We start from the raw sequence: 14,305 nt of genomic DNA on the forward strand, positions 1-14,305 counted from the left end.
GTTCAGGACGTGATGGGAAGTGCACAAGGTGGGCGGAAATATTTATAATCGGGTATTCCTGTGTATGCACTTTCTTTTAAAACGAAATGCTGTCCGGGGCGTTAGTGGCGTTCACCTGCAGAAAACAAGACTACAACTCCCAAAACGCAGTTGTTTTGACTGAATTGTATGCCGCAGCCTTACTGACATTCAGTCTCATGTATGCGTGATGTCTTCTGCAGAACCTCTGGGCCGCTTTCAGCAAATAATCGCTTTAAGGCTTGTATCTTCACTTTGTGTCTCCATCATTTGGAGTGGACCACAAATGCGTTCGTACTTTTGCGGCTTGCTTTAAATCACGACAAACGTACAATGTTTGGCCAACTGATCACTTTGCTTGTGTGAGTCCTGTGAAGTTTTAGAGAGCGGGGGAGGGTGTATGGGGGCATCACAGAAGATGATGAGTTTGCAACACAAACGTGGATTTTATAATTTTCCGTTTAGAGGTAGGGGAAAAGTTGCAAAAATATCAACCGGAGATGGCCAGGTAATAAGAAGTCTCCAACAACACATCACGTCACGGTTCGGTCCACAGCACGGCTCCAATTTTCACACGCTTTCTTCTGTTTTCACTCGGAGACATTGTCCTCGAGCCGAGGAGAGGGCAGCGGCCATGGGAGGGGAAGCCCTGTTTGAGAAGGGGTCTGCGCGAGGCTCTCGGGAAGGGGGGGGTGAGTGGGGGGGTGAGCGCATCCTTTAAGTAATTTACCGAAAGGAATTCTCTGAACTTGGCATGCCGTCTTTTCGAGCAGGTAAGCTGAAGAGTTAGGAAAAAACTCAGGGAATTAAATGCATCCATTAAATATAATTAAAACTGAGTAACCTTGAAAATGATAACATTAAAAACAAGCAGGAAGTGGTATAAGGGAGGGGTAAGGGAGAGAGGCACGTAGGCTGGCAAATGGTGTGCACTTTCGCGGCCGCTTTGATGTCCTCAGTGGCCGCGAGGCTCACTGAGGACATCAAAGCGGCCGCAAAAGTGATCACGCAGGCTGACAAATGGTGCGCGCGCCCAGCGCACATGCACTGTATTTGGAGGCCTGAAAGCACTCGTTTGCACTTCCAGATCCTCCGTTTACAAAAGCTCTCGCGAGTGCAGCGCTAAAGCGCTGGCTCAGGCAAGACCTAAAAAAATGAAGGAGAAAGGTGTCGGGAGAAATAGTGAAAAACATAAATGAAAGCGAGAAGGGGACGAGGAACTGAAAGATAAAGAGATGGTAAAGGGGTGGTGAGAAGGAAAGAGCGAAAGTCTGCAAGAGTTCTAGGGGCCGGTAGAGTGCGTGCAAATGGCAGAATGGAAGGGGAAACAAGGGTGAGGAAAGCCAGGGAAAGGGCGAAGAGGTAAGTATTTGCATTTATATAACGCAGCGAAGAGTGAGAGAGAATGAAAGAGAAGAGAAAAATAGATAGAGGAATGTAGAGTTAGAGTGGAGGAGAAAAAATCAATAGCAGGTGAGCTGGAGGGAGAGAATGAATGAGAAAGGGGAGAGAAACTACCTAACGAATCGGTGGGAAAGAGCGGGAGACAGCGAACTTGCGAGAGATAAGAGCGGGAGACGGGAGAGAAGAAAGAATGAAAAAGAAAAGCGAGAATGTATTTCTTTAAGCAAGTAATCATTCATTTCAGCCATACTGTTGCAAACTCTTCAAGTTACACCGCCATTAGGATGCATTAGCAACCAAAAGTTCTCAACGGAATGTGAACTATTCCGTTGTTAAAGGTCCAGTCCTACCTACTCTGTGGCAAAGAAATAAAAAATTGTGAAAATGTTGAAAAAAAACTCAAATATGACAGAGTCCATCTCGCTGCAAGGTGTTCAGTACTATGTGTTACATGCTGGGAGTGCGCGTGCTAAAAGCACGGAGGCTGTGCAACAAGAAAAACATGGGCCACGGTCAAACTGATTCAAATAAAATCTAGAAAGTAAAAATAATATTATATTGAGCACCAGGAACGCACGCCATACCTCACTTTTCGCGTGTATAACAATAATGTTGTGTCACAGTCTGCTACTCTCTAGGGAGCAGTTGCTGGACTTGTTTCTCCGAGCCGGGGCTCGGTTTCGGACTGCGGTGTCTGCGCCCTCGTGAAAGGACCGGACAGGGGCCCTGGTGAGCGGCACATTCCCCACTTCGACCCAGGGGCCCGCGTATGGATATTCATCGGAAAGGACTCGAGTAAAGCAGCTGGCAAACTCACCAAAATACATTAAACCATATATATTGATGTATAAATGCGGCTGCCCGCGGCCCCCGCAGGGGGCCACCCTAAGCAGGCGGCCACCCTTAGTCGCATTTGGCACTCCCCCACACCCACCATTACGGGGGACTATAGGAGGAGTCCCCTGGCCAGATACGTCACTTCCGGCACAAAGAGGAGGGGGAGGTATTTATGCCTCCCCCGGGGATCTTGGCGACCTCTTTGCGCCGGACACGCCGTCTCCCACCCTACCGCTTACCCGGCGTGGGGTTGGCAGGTGAATTACATAGGATGTTGTAATGTTTTTCTTTGTCGTTGCAGGCGGAGTTACAGGGCGATCTGGAAGCATATGGGTACAGAAAGTTTACCTCTGCAAGAGCACAATAGGGGTGCCAGAGCCAAATCACAGGAACCTCGTGTGGAGGGTCCTGGAACAACTACGTCGGCGCCCCGTTAGTCCTTCGGGCGGTTGTGGGCCTGAACAACCGGGGGTTTGCCTTGCTAAGCTCCGCCCTGAAAAGGCCGTGAGTAATAAGGGACCAATGTGTCACATGATCCAGTAAGGGGATCACCTGTGATCCAGTAAGGGGATCACCCCCCATAAGGGTAGCGCTGATTGGTTTCTCCACAATGCGTGGCTCATCAGGCGGGCAGGGCAGCATAGGTTTATACAGCTGCCTGCCCTTGGATCGCCCGTAAGATAACCCACCATATTGCATACTTTTGTATGGAATAAACCTGCAGCAATATTTTTCCCAAACAAAAGTTGTGTTGTGTATTTATTTATGCATGCATACTCTGTTGTGGTAAGGGTGGGGCCTGGTGCCATAATGGGACTATGATCCATCCAAAATAGCGTTTAAGTGTTAACTGCCAAACGAGGGAGCGCTTAGAAGCAGGGTCAACGCCAGGTTGAATGTTATAGAAAACCTGAACGTGTGCATCTTTAATGGTACACATAGTGCTCCTGTAATTCGGGTTCGCCTGAGGCGCTATAATAAACCGCCTGTTTGACGGACGTCACGGCAGTTGTGCAGAGCTCTACATCACAAATGGCACACACCTAGCAGTCATATGGGCACAGTATGGCCCCTTCCCTCGCTAGACAATACAGATACCTGGGCTAGGTACCTCCTGCCACCGAATATGTCCGGACCTGCCAATGACTCCATTCTACGCATCCACAAAGCTTCCTGCTAGCCTTTCATGTCAGCATGTACATACATGTAAGCACACATGCAGCTCATACCACGGCCTGTGCCTGGACTGACAGCTCCTCACTTCCCTGTTCCAGCGAATAAACCGCGCGCTCTATTCCAATAATCAAAAGCAAGGGGTGAGACGGGCTCAAGCAAAGACTCGAGCTGCGCCGAACACAGGAAAGTATAAACATGGGTATAAATAGAAACATTAGTTTGCATGAATCCGAGGTATGTTTTAGATTATAAACCATAATAAACACACCCATAAATACAAAATACACAAACGTATAGATAATCATGCAGAAATACGAGTATGTGTCTACTAACAAAAATGTTCACATACAGTAAACGTATACAGTCGGCGTTTTCCACTATGTGACATGGCTACGACGACTCGTGTAATGATGAGAGATCTATGTGCAACGCCCCGTTGTGCACAGTACTCAGGTGCTAAAAGTGTGCACAGCGCCTCCCCCGCCCCCCACTGTGCTGTGTGTGCTGCGCCGTGCTGCGAAGTGCACCTTGGGACGTATAATGGTGTTCACTGTACCGGACTCTCCTCCCGTGCACATTCCATGTGAAACACAGTCTGGAAATAACACAGAATAAAAATATAAAACATCTAATATGCATATCTCATACATTGTTTGCATATTTTAAAATCCTACAGCCATCTAAGCTCACTTTCCACTTGCGATAAGGGCTGGTTTCTTTCCTGGTCTATTGGTCACGTGGGGAGAAAAGAGACATGAAAGGGGGAAATGAAATGGAGGTGTGAGGACTGAGGGAGGGGCACGGGAGAGAGGGGGCCTGATGAAAAGAATTGAAGGGAGAACAGTGCAGATCACACCTGGAGCAGCAAAAGACACGAGGCAAGGAGAGAAACGAGGCATGAAAGGGGGAAATGAAATGGAGGTGTGAGGACTGAGGGAGGGGCACGGGAGAGAGGGGGCTGTAGAGTGCCACTCGGCCTCTACGATACACTGTATTCACACATACACGCATCCCCACCCCTCGAGGCGGGCTCGCCTCGAGGGTATAAATAAAAGTATCGGAAGACCGCTCGGGGTCTTTCCGGTTTAACCATCACACGATTCACCGTCTGTTATTCTCGACGATCCTGTCCCCATACACGTGGCCTGTCCTGGGCCACCACATTGGCGACGAGGCCGGAGGTCCCGCTGCGTGCTGCCAGCTTGTCCTGCTGCCCCGCGGCGTCATCGGAGCCCACCCGTGACGCTCCATCGCTGTCAGCGCCTTCCGCCTGTCGCGCTCCTGCTCGGAGTGCTGCCTGCTGTTCCGGCCCTCCGCGGCGCCCGCGTGTGTCTCCTGGAGGAGATAAGATCCGGAGACGTGCTGCGGATTCGCTGGAGCTGGCGCGGTCTGGTGAGGCGCTGCCTCGACGCGCTGAACGCGCCTCTTCCCCCCCCCGGCTCTGCACTTGTCCGCGAGGCCCTCAGAGTGCCCCGCCCCCGCTGCCTTCCGCGGAGAGCCTCCTGCATGCTGCCTGCTGTGCCGCCCCCGGGCCTCTGAATGGCTGTGGCCTGGCCGCGCGGTGGGTGATCCCAACACCCAACAAGCACTGGCGAGTGCAAGGTAAACGGAAGAGAAAAAAACAAAACGTCCTGCCAGCAACAAGCACTGGCTGCTGCAAGAGGGTTCTTCTACTGTCCCTCATCAAGCATTGGCTGCTACAAGACCCGCTTCTGGTCCTGGTGATTCCTGCTGATGCGGAGCGTCGTTGCTGCCATCAGGAGACGCAGGGGGACGCTGCTGACGTCTCCGAGGTCTGAGTGAGTACGCCTGCCCCACGCCCGGCGCATCCTCTGCCGCTCGCCTACATGCCAGCTGTTTCGTGTGTGGGACGCAAGGAGTAGTGCGCCTGCAGCTCACGATGAGCAACCAGCCAGGTGCCGGAGGGAGCGCCGCGCCAGCTCAGTCAGCTGCACCTGCTGGAGGGGGACGTCAGGCAGTTGACCCACCCCGTCACCATGCGACGACCAACCCGCTCCCGCCATTCAGCGAGATGGCGGACCCGGCCACTGCTGCACCCCGTTGGAAGGCATGGGTCGGTCAACTGAACAACTACTTCACGGGGACCCGTGAGACGGATGGAACTGTTAAGCGCTCCCTGCTGATTTTTTATGGGGGGTCCGAAATCTATGATCTCTTCGAGACCCTGCCGAACACGGGCCGTGCGGATGACTACGACGGCGCGGTGGCGGCCCTCAACAGACATTTCGATCCACAGCTAAATCTGGACTTCGAGAAATTAAAATTTCGACGGTCACTCCAATTGGAAGATGAGTCCATCGACATGTTCCACGCATGCCTGCGGAAACTGGCGGCCACCTGCGAGTTTGCCGACCACCGTGAAGAGATACGGAGCCAGATCATACTCGGATGCAAGTCGAAACTGCTCCGGAAGCTGATACTGCGCCAGCCGGGGATCACGCTGGATCAGATCCTGGTGCTTGCCCGTTCACACGAACTTTCGGACGTCAGGGCGGAAGAGATGGCTGCGGCCCTACACAAGCCTGCCCCGGTGCAGACCGCCACCAGAACCCCCCAGATCAAGGAGGAGCGCGTGGATGTTATTCGGAGGAGGCCGACGCCCGCGCCTGGGAGAACACGACCGCCACCTGGAGGGCCCTGCGGGAATTGCGGGGAGGACCACCTCCCCACAGCCACGTGCGGAGCAAAAGGGCGCGAGTGCTCCCGCTGCAGGAGATTGAACCACTACGCAAAGGTCTGCCGCAGTAGCCAGCCATGTCCTACCCCGAGGAAGCCGAGAGGTTTCACGCAAAGGGTCCGCCAACTGTCGATTGCGGAGTCCGAGGAGGCAGAAAAGGAAGTGCCGCACCAGCATAACCTCGACTTGGAAGAAGAGGACGACGAGGTCTACTACGTATCGTTTGTGGGCCAGTCCGGGAGCCGGCGGAGGCCGCCTCCCATGTGCTCGGTCAGAATAATGGACACCACTCTTCAGGCGCTCAAAGACACTGGAGCGACAGTGAATGTCATGGACTCCCAGCAATTCGAGGCCCTGGAACACAGACCTCCGCTACTCCCAACCAAAGCTAGAATTTATGCGTATGGAGGAGTCGACCCCCTTCCCCTGAGGGGCACGTTTGAAGCGCCAGTCACCAGTGGCCCTCTCACCACCATGGCCCGGTTTCACGTGAGAGAAGGGAAAAGGGGCACCCTTTTATGCTGCCACACGGCCGAAGAATTGGGCCTCGTGTTCTTCACGAACGAAGTGCACGAAGCACACGCGGAGGACATACTAAGAGAGTTTCCTGAACTGTTCAAGGGTCTGGGGAAGCTGAAGGGAAAGCAATTCAAACTTCACATAGACCCCACGGTCAGGCCAATAGCACTGCGACACCGACGAGTACCCTACAACCTGAGGCCCCAGGTTGAAGCTGAACTGGCAAAACTTGAAGCGCTGGGCGTCATCGAGAAGGTTTCAGGTCCCACGCCCTGGGTATCCCCGTTGGTGGTCGCCCCTAAACCGAAGCAGCCCGGGGCAATCAGGCTGTGCGTTGACATGCGGCTACCCAACGTAGCGGTCAAAAGAGAGCGCCATGTCACGCCGACCATGGATGATATCGATGCAGATCTTAATGGGGCCAGGTGGTTTTCCAAACTAGACCTCAACGCGGGCTACCACCAGTTGGAGCTGGAACCGAGCAGCAGATACATCACGACGTTTGCGACGCATGTGGGCCTGAGAAGGTACAAGCGCCTCAGCTTCGGGGTATCGTCGGCCGCAGAGGTATTTCAGAATGCCATCAAGGAAACCCTGTCTGGCTTAACCGGAGTGATCAACCTGAGTGACGACATCCTCGTGTTCTCATGCACCCTAGAGGATCACCATGCACAGTTGAGAGCCACACTCCAACGGCTCAGGGACCATGGCCTCACACTGCACAAAGAGAAGTGTGTGTTTTATCAGGAATCCATCGATTTCTTTGGCTACACCTTCACACGAGACAGCCTAAAAGTAGACCCTAAGAAAGCGATCGCCCTGAGGTCAGCCAGCATACCCAAATCACCAACCGAGGTGAGGAGTTTCCTCGGCATGGCGACTTATTGTGGGAGATTCATCCCAAACCTGGCGGCGTTGTCAGAACCCCTCCGTGTCCTCACGAGAAGTGACCAGCCCTGGCGGTGGACCGTAGAGGCCAATGCAGCGTTTGTAAAGATCAAGGCGGCCCTACAAGACAAGACGGTCATGGCGTACTTCCGCCCGGGGAAGCCGACGGAGCTTGTCGTGGATGCCAGTCCGGTGGGCCTCGGAGCGGTGCTGCTCCAGGAGCACGAAAAAGGCACATGGAAGCCGGTCGCGTATGCCAGTCGGGCACTGTCTGACACTGAGACGCGGTACGCCCAGATTGAAAGAGAGGCTCTCGCGATCAAGTGGGCCTGCCAGCATTTCCATCTGTATTTGTTCGGACAGGATTTTACAGTGGTCACGGACCACAAACCGCTGGTCCCGCTATTTGGAGGCACCACACGGCTAGCCCCGCCACGGATTGAACGTTGGGCGGTACAACTGCAGCAATACCGACTCACAGTGGTCTTCCGTCCCGGAGCGCACAATCCGGCAGACTACCTGTCCCGGCACCCTGAAGACCTTCCCCCTGCATGCGTCCCTGCAGACGTCCGATACTCTGACGCCTACGTGAAGATGATTGGCAGAGATGCCTGCCCGGATGCAATGACCCTGGAGGAAGTTGGCCGGGTGACAGACCAGGACGGAACCCTGACCAAAGTCAAAGAAGCCCTGGCGTCGCACAACTGGAAAAGGTTCCTAGAAGGTAATCAGGTGCTCACGGAGGAAGAGAAACATGCCCAGCAGCAAATGTGGCAAGTCCGCCACGAGCTGAGTGTTGGTGAATGCGGCACAGTGCTACGAGGCCATCTGCTGGTTGTTCCCTGCGCACTTCAGGAGAGGTGCTTGCGTTTGGCGCATGAGGGCCATCAGGGGATGGCGAAGACCAAAGCCCGCCTAAGAAACAAGGTCTGGTTCCCGGCCATGGACGCAAAGGTCGAGGAGCTGGTACGGAGGTGCCGGGCATGTACGATCACAGGAGCGGACTCACCAGCTACGCCGGTCATCACGGAGGAACCGTGTCATCGCCCATGGTGCAATGTGAGCGTGGACTTCGGCAGTTTCCCGGATGGGAGGCAGATGCTGGTGATGGTGGACGCGTATACGAAGTTCCCGGTGGTGGAAGTGGTGGAGTCCACGTCGTTCCAACACATCCGGATGGCTCTGGAGAGGACCTTCGCCATGTTGGGGAACCCGGAGGTGGTTCGGTCGGACAATGGACCACCCTTCCAGGGCCAGGAGTTCAGGGACTACATGACACAACGGGCGATCCGGCACAGGCGAATCACCCCTCTGTGGCCGCAGGCGAATGGAGATGTTGAGAGACTGATGCGCACGCTGAACAGAGCTCTTCGCATCGCCGTCGAGCAGGGGCAGGATGCGGAAGCGGCACTAACTAAGTTCCTTGATGCGTATCGGCATACACCGCACTGCACTACGAAGTGTGCCCCAGCCCATCTCCTGTTTAAAGAAGCCCCGCGGGATGGAATACCGACGGATCCGTCCTGGAGCCCACCGGCACGGGATGATGATGCGGTACAGGAGAGGAGAGAGAGAGCAAACAACAAAGCCAGTGAACACCGAAGAGCCCGCGAACACCGCATAGTGGTTGGAGACAGGGTCATAGTGAAAGATCGACACCCGGGATGGAAGTTCCGGACGCCTTTTGAACCAGAGGTGTGGACGGTGCTATCGGCAAAAGGAACGATGATAACAGCCGGAAGAGGCAATGTGAGGGTGACCAGAAACGCATCGTACTTCAAGAGAGTCGGAGAGGAACTGGCGGGAGAGCCATCGCGTGAAGAGGCGAGTGAGGAGCTGATTGACTTCCCTGAGCGAGCAGACACCCCGGAAAGGGCGTCCCCGAGGCAATGGAGAGGCACTCCACCAGGAGCCCCCAGTCAGACCCCGACTAACCGTCAGGAGAGTCAAACCCGAGGGGAAGAGCCTGACCCCCGGGGCCGGGATGAGAGAGGTGTGTCCAGCAGGGGAGTGGGCTCCAGGTTGCGCAGTAACCCAGCTCCCAGCCAAAGACTCCGAGACTATGTATGCCCATCGCCTTGAGAGAGACTTTTTAAATGAAGGGCACTATCTAAAATGTTGGAGGGATGTAGAGTGCCACTCGGCCTCTACGATACACTGTATTCACACATACACGCATCCCCCACCCCTCGAGGCGGGCTCGCCTCGAGGGTATAAATAAAAGTATCGGAAGACCGCTCGGGGTCTTTCCGGTTTAACCATCACACGACTCACCGTCTGTTATTCTCGACGATCCTGTCCCCATACACGTGGCCTGTCCTGGGCCACCACAGGGGCCTGATGAAAAGAATTGAAGGGAGAACAGTGCAGATCACACCTGGAGCAGCAAAAGACACGAGGCAAGGAGAGAAACGAGGCATGAAAGGGGGAAATGAAATGGAGGTGTGAGGACTGAGGGAGGGGCACGGGAGAGAGGGGGCCTGATGAAAAGAATTGAAGGGAGAACAGTGCAGATCACACCTGGAGCAGCAAAAGACACGAGGCAAGGAGAGAAACGAGGCATGAAAGGGGGAAATGAAATGGAGGTGCGAGGACTGAGGGAGGGGCACGGGAGAGAGGGGGCCTGATGAAAAGAATTGAAGGAAGAACAGTGCAGATCACACCTGGAGTAGCAAGAGACACGAGGCAAGGAGAGAAAAGAGAGGCATGAAAGGGGGAAATGGAGGTGCGAGGGCTGAGGGAGGGGCACGGGAGAGAGGGGGCCTGATGAAAAGAATTGAAGGGAGAACAGTGCGGATCACACCTGGAGCAGCAAGAGAGATGAGGCAAGGGGAGAAAAGGGAGGCATGAAAGGGGGAAATGGAGGTGTGAGGACTGAGGGAGGGGCACGGGAGAGAGGGGGCCTGATGAAAAGAATTGAAGGGAGAACAGTGCAGATCACACCTGGAGCAGCAAGAGAAATGAGGTAAGGGGAGAGACGAGGAATGAAGGTCGCGTTTAATCCATTGTGGAGCTTTACACTCGGCGGGTCTACCACATCCATGTTGGTAACATTTCTGTTCCTATGTTCTTATAGCATTATAATGATTTTGGTCCGTGCCGCCTGCCCGGTGGTGCAGGGGACGCCACCATTCTTGCACAAGCACGTGCTCTTGTGAAACACCCAGGGCGGTGCCCGTGCCTCTCTAAACACGGCATGATGTAAAGCACTGACCCCGCAGGGGCAGCAGCCTCTGGCCGGTTTGGTCATCAAGCACGGTGTCACCACGTGTCTGCTTTACAAGATGCCGTAGGGTGGATCAAAGAGTGGCTGAAGACCCCCTGCAGAGCGGGACGCAGCTATGCAGCCCACGTCCACTACTAGTGTGAAAACACCCCAGGGCGCCGGCGGTGGGCTCACAAGTGTGGGGGGCGGATGTGGCCTCACCTCTCTCACTGCCAGCCTGGCACCCAGCATCCTACAGCCACAGGTTCGGGTGCCTGGGCAGTACACCCGTCCGGACGCAGTGGGATGGTGGAGGGGTGGGCGGGCCAGTCCTGAGTGAAAGAGATGGGGGGGGTTGTGGCGGGGTGCCAGAAGATGTGACTGCTGAGAGGGCAAGAAGGCCATGTTCTGCAGGGAGAGGGCACCTGGAGAGTGCGGAGGAGAGGGCGGTGCCAGGAGGCGCAGGTTGTGGTGGACCCAGTCCATTAACTATAATGGTTAAGAGAAATGAGTCCGCAGTCCCAAAGCCTTAGGACTTAAATCGGGACTGCTAAGAAGGAGAGCGAGTAACCTATTTACGGTGCTGCTAACATGACCCTGTTTGGGCTCAAGGAAAATGGCCCCCTTGTCAGACCGCAGTGCTCTAGTATTGTCAGCATTCTTAAAACAAGCTAAAAGTACCCCCTCCTACGTCACTCGAAACAAAGATGGCGTCGGCCTGTCCAGATGGGCCGTCCTAAAAGTGGACAAGGCGGAAACAGAAAAGCCCGATTTTTAATCACGCACCAGCATTTTACATAAACGATGACGCGTGCCAATTGAAAACAAGGGCGGGGCTCAAAGTCCCTTCAGAAACCCCGCCCCTGGCCTCAGCATGCACGGTCTTGTAGACAATAAGTAAACTACTAGTCCCATAATGCTTGGTGTTGTTGTCAGCAGGACCCAGGAATAGCAAGCCGACAGTTACTATTATTCCAAAAATCCATCCATAGAATGCACTTGGGACCAGGTACCCTACGGCAGGGCTCACTCGTGGCAGAGCGCACGTCTATAATACCAGTCAGGGCACATTCCTTTCCCAACAGCACTACCCTCCGTCTACTGCACGCTGAATATGGCAGCCCACCCTGTCTGTTCTCATCAAGGCCACTGGAATTATACGATGATTCTTATGCCGCTGCGTTTTTCGCATAATTATATATTTGACACATAATTTACCATCTGCGGATCATTTGCAGAATTTAACAAAAAAAAATGTTTTCACTGGCTCAAACGTTTCTGAAGTTACTAAAAATGCAGGGACACAAGTTACTGTGCAGTGGATTGCCCTTTGCATAGCTTGGTCACCTTTCTGTTGCTACTGCTATATTTGAGTGTTGAACTGAAACCAGTACGGTGCAACCAATGCCCAGACAGTGTAAACAACTGTAAAAATGACAAAATAGTGACTTAATACTATCATAAAATGTGTCACATCATTTTCTCAACCCTGTCGCATGATTTAGCCTTCCCCTGCCGCATATTTCCAGTGGTCTTGGTTATTATAAGGTCTCTGCTTTGTTGCTAACGCTTACACTACAGTTTTAATATACTGAGCGCGAGCTCCCCATTATGTACCCAAACCAGTATTGTAGCTCCTAAAACATTGCACCTGCACGAAGCGCTGTGACACGCTCCTTGGCCTTTTTCGTGCCACTACAAACATACAAATATTAGTACTCTCACTCGTGAACAGTGCACTCCTCTGTGCAGGAGGAGCATTAACCCACTGAGCTGGGCTGGATCCCCCTAGGCGCTGGGGATTGAGAAGGGTGGCTAGAGTTGTTGGGGTAGGGAAGGGTCTGGAGGAGGCTGCCGGGTCACGCACTTCACGACTGCACTTCTTAGATTCCAGGAGCGTGGTGATGGGGGGGCTGGTAATCACTGCTCTTTTGGTGGGGGCCAAGGGCTGTGCACTTATGCCCCACTTTTCTTTACCCCGAACGAGTAGCTAAGCTGAGCGCTTGTTTCAGGTCTGACTCCAGATATTATTCATGGCTGTGTACCTTCTCTTTGCTGTCCTAGAAATCTGCTCTTCTGAATTGCTGATTCAGTATATTTACTTCCTAAATGCGAAATCTTCTAATGATAAAAATCCAAAGATCTGGACAAGCAGCACATCTAATATTAACATCTTTTGACTGCTTTCATGTCATTGTCCCTGCTTTGTGTCTATGCTTCTCTCTGCACTGGATGAATTACATCGATTGGAAACAAAATGGTGCAGAGCCCAGGCAGTTTCTGAACTGCATAAGAGGGTGGATAGCTTGAGGGTGGGACTACCCAACAAGGGCAAAAAGGGCAAAAAGCAGAGAGAGACAGACAGGTAAAGAGTGGTGAGCCCAGTATTGGCCCACTGGGTGAGCCTGAGCCATGAGGTCAGATACCGAGAGAGAGAGATGATGGAGCAAGAGATGGGCGAGGGAATAAGTGGGTGCCCAAGTCAAACAGGAAGATCATCCTGGGGTCATTCTGAAGCCATCCGATGACTTCAGCCAGGCTATTCCTGTAATTATCTGGGGAAGTCATCCCAAGCCATCCTGAAGTCTGCCTATAGGGTAGAATATTTAAATGGGATGACTCCTCGAGTCATCACTAAAACTACTCTGGGCTGGTGTCCCGATTACTTCAATTGAATATGCGTGATGATCTTTTACTACTCAAGGAACACCAACGGACAACTTCAGGATGAGTGTTCATTACTGTAGGATGATTCCATGACAACTTCACAATGACTGAGGATTATTCTTGGATGCTTTCAGGACAACTTTTAGATGGCTGTGAACTACTCCAGGATGACTCCATGACAACTTTAGAGCGAGTATTTATTACTCCAGGATGATTTCATGAAAGCTTTAGAATGAGCGTGAATTGCTCCTGGGTAATTCCAGGAAACATTTTGATGGCAGCTAATGAATGATTTATTATTGAGTGAGGGCTTTAATACTCATTGAAGATTCTATGACATGAGAACATTCTATGGCCACATCTTCTCAAATCCAGGGCCCATCAAGTACTTTAGATCAACTAATCTGTTGCTAAACAAGTACTCTGAGGTGCATGACCTATGCACCAGCCTGTAAAATAGGGAATTGTACTAGAATGTAATAAATGTACCTTGTTTATACAGTCCAATGAATTGTAAGTAACTGGTAAGGTAAAATATAAATAACCTGAAGTAGGAATTAGCAAGAATACAACACACTTTGAGGGTGATTTACTAAGATTTTGCACCGCGCTCGCGTCACAAAAGTGATGCAATTTTTTTTCCTCCTAATTAACTTTCCAAATGTAATGCAAAGCAGTGCATTGTGATGCTTTGCATTACTTTCGCCATGGCCGGGTACCATGGGTGGTGCATGGGCGTTCCCATGCAACCACCCAAGGTTTCTCACGCTAAACCCAATTTACTAAAAACAGTAGATTGGGTTTAGCGTGAGAACACTGCGCCCATTTAAACTATGTGGAAGGAAGGATGAATGTTTTAATGTATCCTTCCTTTACAGACTTTGCAAGCGTGC

Source organism: Triturus cristatus, chromosome 3_2 (assembly GCF_964204655.1).
Source record: "Triturus cristatus chromosome 3_2, aTriCri1.1, whole genome shotgun sequence".
NCBI lineage: Eukaryota > Metazoa > Chordata > Amphibia > Caudata > Salamandridae > Triturus > Triturus cristatus.